We start from the raw sequence: 10741 nt of genomic DNA on the forward strand, positions 1-10741 counted from the left end.
GAGAGACCCAGAGGGGCACTTTATCATACTTAAAGGAAGAATCTATCAAGAAGACATCAACATTGTAAACTTATATGCCCCCAATATAGGAGCCCCCAAGTTTATAAGGAAATTGTTGGATGACTTCAAAAAAGATATAGACAGCAACACACTGATAGTAGGGGATTTCAACACCCCACTGTCAAAAATGGACAGATCTTCCAAACAAAACATTAATAAACATATCGTGGCGCTGAATGACACACTGAATCAAAGAGTCTTAACTGACATATATAGAACCTTACGTACCAAAGAAGAAAAATGCACATTCTTTTCAAATGCTCATGGCAGTTTCCAAAGATAGACCACATGATAGGACACAAAGCAAGCCTCAGCAAATTCAGGAAAATTGAAATAATACCAAACTTTTTCTTGGACCACAAGGGATTGAAACTGGAAATCAACCTCAAAGAGAAACTTCAAAAACTTGCAAACTCATGGCGACTGAACAGTAGACTATTACACAATGAATGGGTCAATAATGAGATAAGAGAAGAAATTAAAAAATTTCTGGAAACAAATGAAAATGAACAGACAACAGTCCAAAACCTATGGGACACAGCAAAGGCGGTCCTGAGAGGGAAGTTCAAAGCAATACAGGCTTACCTAAAAAAGACAGAAACATTTCAAATGAAAGACCTAACACTACAACTTCAAGAACTGGAGAAACAACAACAAATAAATCCAGGAGCAAGTAGAAGGAAGGAAATAGTCAAGATTAGAGCAGAATTGAATGACATAGAGACAAAAAGAACAATTCAGAGGATCAACCAATCCAGAAGCTGGTTCTTTGAAAAGATAAATAAAATTGACAAGACTTTAAGCAGACTCATCAAAAATAAAAGGGAGAGGACCCAAATTAATAATATCAGAAATGAAAGAGGAGAAACAACAACTGACAGCACAGAAATAGAAAGGATTGTCAGAAACTACTATGAACAATTATATGCCAAGAAATTTGAAAATCTTGATGAAATGGACAAATTTCTAGAAAAGTATACTCTTCCAAACTGAAGGAGGAAGAGACAGAAAGCTTGAACAGACCGATAACAGCTGGGAAAATTGATGCAGTAATCAAGAAACTCCCGGCACACAAAAGCCCGGGGCTGGAAGGTTTCACAGGAGAATTTTACAAACCATTTAAGGAAGAGCTAGCCCCTGTCCTTCTCAGACTATTCCAAAAAATCCAAGAGGAGGGAAGACTCCCAGACTCTTTTTATGAGGTCAGCATCATCCTGATCCCAAAACCAGATAAAGACCCTACAAGGAAAGAAAACTACAGGCCAATTTCGCTGATGAACATAGATGCTAAAATTCTCAACAAAATATTGGCAAACTGCATCCAGCAGTACATTCTAAAGATTATCCACCACGATCAAGTGGGATTCATCCCAGGCATGCAGAGATGGTTCAATATATGCAAATCAGTAAACGTGATACATCACATAAATAAAAGAAAAGACAAAAACCACATGATCATCTCAATAGATGCAGAAAAAGCATTCGATAAGGTACAGCACCGATTTGTGATCAAAACACTCAGCAAAATGGGAATAAATGGGGCATTCCTCAACATAATAAAGGCCATATATGAAAAACCTACAGCCAATATCATACTCAACGGGCAAGAACTGAAAGCTTTTCCACTAAGATCAGGAACACGCCAAGGATGTCCACTCTCACCGCTTCTTTTCAACATGGTATTGGAAGTCCTAGCCACAGCGGTCAGACAAGAGCAAGAGATAAAAGGCATCCAAATAGGAAAGGAGGAAGTAAAGCTATCATTGTTTGCAGATGACATGATAGTGTACACAGAGAACCCTGTAGACTCTACCAAAAAACTCCTCAACCTAATAAGGGAATTTGGCAAAACAGCAGGATACAAAGTCAACATTCAGAAATCAAAGGCATTTTTGTACACCAGCAATGCAATAGAAGAAGAAGAAATCAGAAAAAAAATACCATTCGATATAGCAAGAAGAAAAATAAAGTACCTAGGCAGAAATTTAACCAAAGATGTAAAAGACCTGTACGCAGACAACTATACAACACTGAAAAAAGAAATTAAGGAAGACACAAATAAATGGAAGCATATACTATGCTCATGGATTGGAAGAATTAATATCATCAAAATGTCCATACTACCCAAAGCAATTTATAGATTCAACGCAATTCCTATTAAGATACCAATGACATATTTCAGAGAAATAGAACAGACATTTCAAAAATTTATATGGAACCTTAAATGACCCCGAATAGCCGCAGCAATTTTGAGAAAGAAACACAAAGTTGGAGGGATCACAATACCGGACACCAAACTATACTACCAAGCTACTATACTCAAAACAATCTGGTACTGGCACAAGAACAGACCCATAGACCAGTGGAACAGAATAGAAAGCCCGGAAATAAGCCCAGGTCTCTATGGACATCTAATATTTGACAAAGGGGGCAGAAGCATAAAATGGAGCAATAACAGCCTCTTCAACAAATGGTGTTGGGAGAGCTGGACGGCTACATGCCAAAAATTGAAATGGATCATCAGCTGACACCATACACAAAAATAAACTCAAGATGGATAAAGGACTTAAATATAAGTCGCAACACCATCAAAGTCCTCGAGCAGAACATTGGCAGGAAACTCTCAGATATCCCACGCAGCAATTTTTTCACTGATATGTCTCCTAAAGCAAGGGACATAAAGGAAAGAATAAACAAGTGGGACCTCATAAAAATAAGAAGCTTCTGCACAGCTAAAGAAAACATCAGCAAAATGAAAAGGGAGCCAACCGTATGGGAAAATATATTCGCTAATGATACATCAGATAGAGGTTTGATCTCCAAGATATATAAAGAACTCACTCGACTCCACTCCAAGAAGACAAACGATCCAATCAAAAAATGGGCAAAGGACCTGGGCAGATGCTTTTCCAAGGAGGAGATACAGAGGGCCCAGAGGCATTTGAAGGGATGCTCAGCATCCCTAGCCATCCGAGAAATGCAGATCAAAACCACCATGAGGTACCACCTCACACAGGTCAGAATGGCCATCGTAAACAGATCCACAAACAACAGGTGCTGGGTGAGGCTGTGGAGAAAAGGGAACCCTAGTCCACTGTTGATGGGAATGCAGACTGGTGCAGCCATTGTGGAAAGCAGTGTGGAATTTCCTCAAAAAACTGAAAATGGAACTGCCTTTTGATCCAGTGATTCCCCTGCTGGGACTATACCCTAAGAATACCAAAACGCCAATACAAAAGAACCTATGCATCCCAATGTTCACAGCAGCACAATTGACAATAGCCAAGTGTTGGAAGCAATCTAAATGCCCATCAGTAGATGACTGGATCAAAAAGTCATGGTACATATACACAATGGAATACTATGCCCCAGAAAGAAAAAAAGAAGTACTAAACTTTGCGACAGCATGGATGGAACTGGAGAGCATTAAGCTAAGCGAAATAAGCCAGGGGGCGAAAGACAAATACCATATGATCTCACCTATAAGTGGAACCTAACCAACAATACAAAGATACAAGGAAAATAAGACCAGGAACACTGAAAGGAAGAGAAATCAACAGAGACAAGAGGGAAGGGGGGGCAGGGAAAGGGAAGGGAAGGGGAAAGTCAAGGAACATATAGCAAGGACTCATGGACAAAACCAAAGGGGAAGAGCTGAGGGAGGGAAAGAGGAAGGGGGCAAGGGAAAGTGGTGGGGGGTAGGCAGAGACAAATGTATTTGAAAAAATAAAATAAAATTAAAAAATAAAGAAAGTGCTCTAGTTTCATTTTTGAGGGGGATGTGTCTTTCCAATTTTCTCAACACAATTTATTGAAGAGACTGTTTTTACCCCATTGTATATTCTTACCTCCTTTGTCATGCATTAATTTGACCATATAAGTATGGGTTTATTTCTCAGCTCTCTGTTGTGTTCCAATGATCTGTTTTTATGCCAGTATTATACTGTTTTGATTACTATAGTTTTGTAGTATAGTTTGATGTCAAGTAATGTGATACGCCCACATTTGTTCTCCTTTCTCGATTGCTTTGACTATTTGGGGTCTTTTTTTGGTTCCATATAAATTTTAGGATCATTTGTTCTAGTTCTGTGAAAAGTGCTATTATAATTTTGATAGGGATTGCACTGTATCTATAGGTTGTTTTGGGTAGTACGGACATTTTAATTATGTTGATTCTTCTTACCTATGAGCATGGTATATGCTTCCTTTTCATTATATCTTTTGAATTTCTTTATACAATGTCTTACAGTTTTTAAGTACAGGTCAATTATTCCTTGGTTAAATTTTAAAAAATATTTTATATTAATTTTTAGAGAGAGGGGATAGGAAGGAGAAAGAGAGGACGAGAAACATTGATGTGAGAGAGGAAAATCAATTAGTTGCTGCTTACATGCACCCCAGCTGGGGACTGGGCCTGCAACCCAGGCATGTGCCCTGATCTGGAATCAGACTGGTGCTCTTTTGCTTTGCGGATTGATGCCCAAACATCTGAGTCATACTGGCCAGGGCTCTCCTTGGTTAAATTTTTTCTTAGTTATTTTCTTTTTTGGTGTAATTGTAAATGGGTTTTCTTAATTTCTCATCCTAATAGTTTGCTATTGGTGTATAAAATACAACCAATTTCTGAATACTAATATTGTGTCCTGCTACTTTATTGAATTCATTTATCAGTTCTAATAGTTTTTTTGGTGGAATCTTTAGGATTCTTCATATACATCATGTCATCTGCAAATGATAGTTTTACTTCTTTTTTTCCAATTTGCATGCTTTTTATTTCTTTTTCTTGTCTGATGACTGTGCCTAGGACTTCCAATGCTGTATTGAACAAAAGTGGTGAAAGTGGATCCTTATCTTGTTCCTGATCTTGAGGAAAAGGCAGTTAGCTTTTCCCCTTTGACTATGGTGTTAACTGTGGGTTTATAATATGTGGTTTTACTATGTTGAGGTATGCTCCCTCTATTTCAATTTTGCTGAAAGTTTTTAACATAAATATCTGCTGGATTTTGTTAAATGCATTTTCTGCATCTATTGATATGATTATATTATTCTTATTTGTTTATTTTGTATAATGTTAATTGATTTGTAGGTATTGGACAAATCTTGCATTCTAGGAATATATCCCACTTGATCATGGTGTATGATCTTTATAATGTATTGCTGAATTTAGTTTGCTCATCTTTTGTTGAGAAATTTTGTATCTATGTTCATCAGGGATATTGACCTATAATATTCTTTTCTTGTAATGTCTTTGGGTTTGGCATCAAAGTAGTGCTGGCCTCATAATGTGAGCTTGAGACCCCTCACTCCTCTTCAGTTTTTTTGGAATAGTTTCTGAAGGATAATTGTTAATTTGTTGAAGGGTAAAATTCGCCTGTGAAGCCATGTGATCCAAAACTTTGTTTTTGGGAATTTTTGATTACTGATTTGATTTTATTGGTAGTTATTGGTCTTTTCAGACTTTCTGTTTCTTGTTAACTTAGCCCCTGAAGATAGTATATTTTTAGAAATTTATCCATTATTTCCAGATTATCCAATCTGTTGGCATAGTTCTTTGTATTTTTTTCTATTTCTGTGGTGTCAGTTGTCATTTCTTCTCTTTCATTTGTTTGGATCCTCTCTGTTTTTCTTAATGAGTCTGGTTAAAGATTTATCCTTTTTTTTTTTTTTTTACCTTTTCAAAGAATTAGTTCTTTTTTAATTGATCTTTTTATTGTTTTTTAAATAACTTCTATTTAATTTATTTCCACTTTGATCTTTATTGTTTCCTTTCTTTTACTCACTTTAGGCTTTGTTTTTCTTTTTCTGTTTCTATAGATATAAAGTTAAATTGTTTATTTGAGATTTTCTTTGTTTTTTAAGATAGGCCTGTATTGCTGTGAATTTCTCTCAGAATTGTTGTGGCTGTGTCCCATAGATTTGGGGTTATTGTGTTTTTATTTTAATATTTCTCAAGTGATCTCTTGATTTTCTTTCTTGATCTCATTTTTAACCTATTCATTGTTTAGTAGCAGTTATTTAGCCTCTAAGTGTTTGTGTTTTTCAGTTTTCTTTTTGTAATTGTTTTCTAGTTTCATACCATTGCGATTGGAGAAGATGCTTGATATAATTTTAATCTTCTTAACTTTATTGAGACTTATTTTTTGACCTAATATTGTCTATCCAGGAAAATAGTCCATGTGCATTTGAAAAGAATATATATTCTGTTTCTTTGGGGTGACATGTTCTGAAAATATCAAGTAATTTCATCTGGTCTAATGTGTCATTTAGATGATTTTCTGCCTGGGTGATCTGCCCATTGATGTCAATGGAGTGTTAAATTTTCTGCTAAGACTGTATTACTGTTGATCTCTTCTTTTATGTCTGTCAATATTTGCTTTATATATTTAGATGCTCCTATGTTGGTTACATAAATGTTTACAAGGGTTATATCCTCCTGTTGGATTGATCCCTTTATCACTTTGAAATGTCTCTTCTTGTCTCTTGTTGTGGCCTTTGTTTTAAAGTCTATTTTGTCTGATGTAAGTATTGCTACCCCAGTTTAAAATATCATTTGCATGAAATATCTTTCCATCCCTTTACTTTCAGTGTTTGAGTGTCTTTCAATCTGAAGTGGATCTCTTTTAGGCAGTATATGTATGAGCTTTGTTTTCTTATTCATTCAGCCACCTTATGCCTTTTGATTGGAGTATGTAGTCCATTTACATTTAAAGTAATTATTGATAGGTGTTTAGTTGTTGCCATTTTGTTAATTATTTTCTGATTGTTTATAATTTTCCATTTCTTTTTTATTCTCTTCCCCTCTTCTATACTGATGAATTTAAGAATGTTACATTTTGGATTCTTTTCTCTTTATTTCTTGTATGTCTATTGATTTTGGATTTGTGGTTTTCATGTGCTTTATATACAACAAACTGTTTTTATAACTAAGTTCAGTTGATGGAAGCTTAAGGTTGAACATGTTCTCTAATCACTACTATTTTTACTCATCCCTACACTTTTATGTTTTTGTTTTTTTTTTTTTACTTCTTTTGTGTATGTATTTGTGTGTATCCCTTAATTTACTGTTGGCAGTACATGTGATCTTTCTACTTTTACCTTTTAACCTTTTTATAAGCTTTATAGTTGGTCGATCCACTGCTTTTATTATATGTTTGCCTTTTTCAGTGAAATTTTTTCTTTGTAATATTTTCTTATCCATATTTTTGACCTCCTGTTCTTATTCATATTTTTTATCTTTTCCCTTTTCTTTTTCTTTCTCTTTAATAGTCCCTTTAACATTTCTTATAATACTGGTTTGGTGGTGATGAATTCTTTTAGCTTTTTCTTGTCTAGGAAACTCTTTATCTCCCCTTTGATTCTAATTGTACCCTTGCTGGGGAGAGTAGTCTTACTGAAGGTTCTTGCTTTCCATCACTTTGAATATTTTATGCTAGTCTCTTCTGGTCTGCAGAATTTCTGTTGAGAAAGAAGCTGACAGTCTTATGGAAGCTTCTTTGTGGATAACTACCTGCCTTTCTCTTGTTCCTTTTAAAATTCTGCTCTGCCTCAGAGCATTTGCGTAAGTGAAACTTCTTCACCAAATACCTTTTCCTCACCCAAGTTTACCCAGTTAATTCCTACTTCTCCTATGAATTTCAACTTTATCTTAGTTGCTATCTCTGTATCTTGGAAAAACTTGGAAAGATTTAAGACAATGCTGTTACTACAATGTCCCCCAGGGAACATTGTAGTAGCAGATTTTTTGGTTACCTTTTAAGTTTCTCCTGTGGTTTTTCATCTTTTCAAATTCTTGCTCTATCTCTCTTTAAAAGGTTTGTTGTATATAACACAGAAACTTAACAAAAGTTTTGTTATATCTGTTTTCCAACAAGATCATTCACTTTATAGAAATATTGGTCTTTTGTAATCTCCAAAAGTTAAAACAAATTTCCTCCATCTATATAATTATCTCGTTTCCTAATGTGTTTTATTTGTTGTTTCTCTTTTTATCATAATCAGACTTGCTAAAAATCTATTTCACTGCTCTTTTTAAGGAAATAACTGATAATATTACTTAACAAGTTATACTTTCTATTTAATAATTTTTTATATTAATGTGTTATTAATTGCTTGTTTTTACTTTCCTTGATTTCCTTTTTAAGAGTTGTTTAAAAACATATTGAACTGTTTTATTATCTTATTATTTTCTAATTTTATTTGAGATCAGAGAATCAAGACTATGATTTCTGTTTTCAAGAATTTCTTGGAATTCGATTTCTTTTCAGCCTGGGAGGCACACAAGATTCAGTCCATGGACTGGGTGATGCTTGTGGGACATGTGACCCATGGGTCAGCATGTGCACCCTGATTGTAGGGGGTGGTGGTGCTGGTCTACTGCATAATCACATTGAGGAGGAAGACAGGGGTGGAAGACTAAGATCATTAAGATAATGCCAGAATTCTAGAAAAGTTCATTTTGCATCAAGAACCTAAAAGTAGAAGAAATTATGTTGTCTTATCACAGGAAGAGCTGTGAAACTTCAGATAACACCAGACTTTGATGTGACTGAGTAGATTTTCCTATGAACGGAAAAGACATCTAACATGTCATAATGTCATTCACAACTGTAAGCTGGTTTCAGATGAATGTCAAAAAAAGTTACTGCAACCAAAGGAAAAGTACTGTTACTGAATTTGATCTTGTTTTTACTGTAGAAGAGGAATACCTTTATATCAGTAATTTTTAACTGGTGTGCTATAAGAATTTTTTTTTTTATTAAATTAATTTATTTACTTTTTAAATACATTTGTCTCTGCCTTCCCCCCACCTCTTTCCCTTGCCCCCTCCCACCTTCTCTCCCTCAGCTCTTCCCCTTTGGTTTTGTCCGTGAGTCCTTGCTATATGTTCCTTGACTTTCCCCTTCCCTTCCCTTTCCCTGCCCCCCCCCTTGCCTCTTGTCTCTGTTGATTTCTTTTCCTTTCAGTGTTGCTGGTCATATTTTCCTTGCTTCTTTGCATTGTTGGTTAGGTTCCGCTTATAGGTGAGATCATATGGTATTTGTCTTTCGCCCCCTGGCTTATTTCGCTTAGCATGATGCTCTCCAGTTCCATCCATGCTGTCGCAAAGTTTAGTACTTCTTTTTTTCTTTCTGCTGCGTAGTATTCCACATGCGATACCTGACTAGTGAGAGGCACTGACCTCTTTTCCTTTAGATTGTCAAGTAAAAAAAAAAAAAAAATGAGAACAGCCAACACAGCAATAGCCATCTGGTGTGAATAAATCAAAATTATATCTATTTCTTTTTGGATTGACCAAAAAAAAAAAAAACCAAAACATTTTATGGTATGCTGCTGAATTTTAGTAATTAGTTTATGTGTGCCATGAGATGAAAAAGGTTGAAAATTGCTGCCTTACATGGTAGAATGGAACACTAAATCACATGGTTTGCTTGTTGAACAGACTTTACAGAAAGCTAAACTTAAGTTGTGGCAGAATCTGACATTATGCTCAAGGAAGGATATGAGAATTTCTTTGATAAGCTCCAAAAATGAGGAATCCTTGTGTTCATATTGTTGTCTGATATAGATTATGTACTAGCAAAGATTATTTACCAACCTGGTGTTCATTATCAAAATATTAAAATAGTGTCTAATTTCATGGATTTTGATGACAATGGGTGCTCAAAGGATTTCAAGGAGATCTCATTCATGGTATTTAACAAACATGATGATGCTTCAAAGAACACAGAGTATTTTAATCAACAAAAAGACAATAGCAACATAATTCTGCTAGGAGACTCCCAAGGAGACTTAAGAATGGCAGATAGAGTACCTAATGTTGATCACATTCTGAAGATTGGATATCTAAAAGATAGATTGGATGAGCTTTTAGATAAGAAGATGGACTCTTATGATATTGTTCTAGTAAGAGATAAATCATTGGAGGTAGATAACTTTGTCTTACAGAAAATCCTATAAGCCAGAATTCTTCAAGAAGATGTCTCATCTATGGGTGCAAAATTGATGCAAGACCTGCTTGTGTGTTCTCTTGCTGAAAGACTTGCGTGTAACATATTCTCGTTATTGAAGTTTTTCCAAGTATTTTCAGACATGTTGAATTCATCAACTGGAAGCTCTCTTTTTTTTCCATCTCTCTCAACACACTCCTCACAATTTTTTTAACGCAAAAAGAAATATTTAAGTCAAAATTTGAAAAGTAACTTCTTATATTTCCAGAGTGAATTTTGTAGTTTAATGTTATTATGAAGTCTTTTTTAGTTTTTTAATGCTCACCTGAGAATATGTTTATTGATTGTAGAGAGAAAGGAAGGGAGAGAAACATTGATTGGTTGCCTCCCACATGCACCCTGACTAGGGATAGAACTTGCAACCTAGGTATGTACCCTGACTGGGAATCAAACTTGCAAACCTTTGGTGCATGGTACGACACTCCAACCAAATGAACCACCTGGCCAGGACTATTATGAAGTTTTGAGGAGTCTTTTTACACTAGGAAAGTTTGATGTGCATGATTTTAAGTATTGTCATTTTTGTAATTTAGGTAAATTATGCTGATGGTATCACAATCTCTTGAAACTGTGTTATTTTTCTTATTTTGTTTGGGGAAAAACTTGAAATTTTCCAGAAAACACTGGCACTTGGTATTTGAAACAACTTGGTATACACATATCACTAATCATTA

At 35.2% G+C, this 10741-nt stretch overlaps 1 pseudogene; it reads left to right on the top strand.

Annotated features, from left to right (window-relative positions):
* The first annotated feature begins 8419 nt into the window (after positions 1 to 8419).
* On the top strand, positions 8420 to 10017 carry LOC129062880 (cytosolic 5'-nucleotidase 3A-like; annotated as a pseudogene).
* The last annotated feature ends 724 nt before the right edge of the window (positions 10018 to 10741 follow it).

The sequence above is a fragment of the Pteronotus mesoamericanus genome, unplaced genomic scaffold (assembly GCF_021234165.1).
Source record: "Pteronotus mesoamericanus isolate MK-2021 breed Mesoamerican mustached bat unplaced genomic scaffold, CSHL_Meso_final scaffold_85, whole genome shotgun sequence".
Lineage (NCBI taxonomy): Eukaryota > Metazoa > Chordata > Mammalia > Chiroptera > Mormoopidae > Pteronotus > Pteronotus mesoamericanus.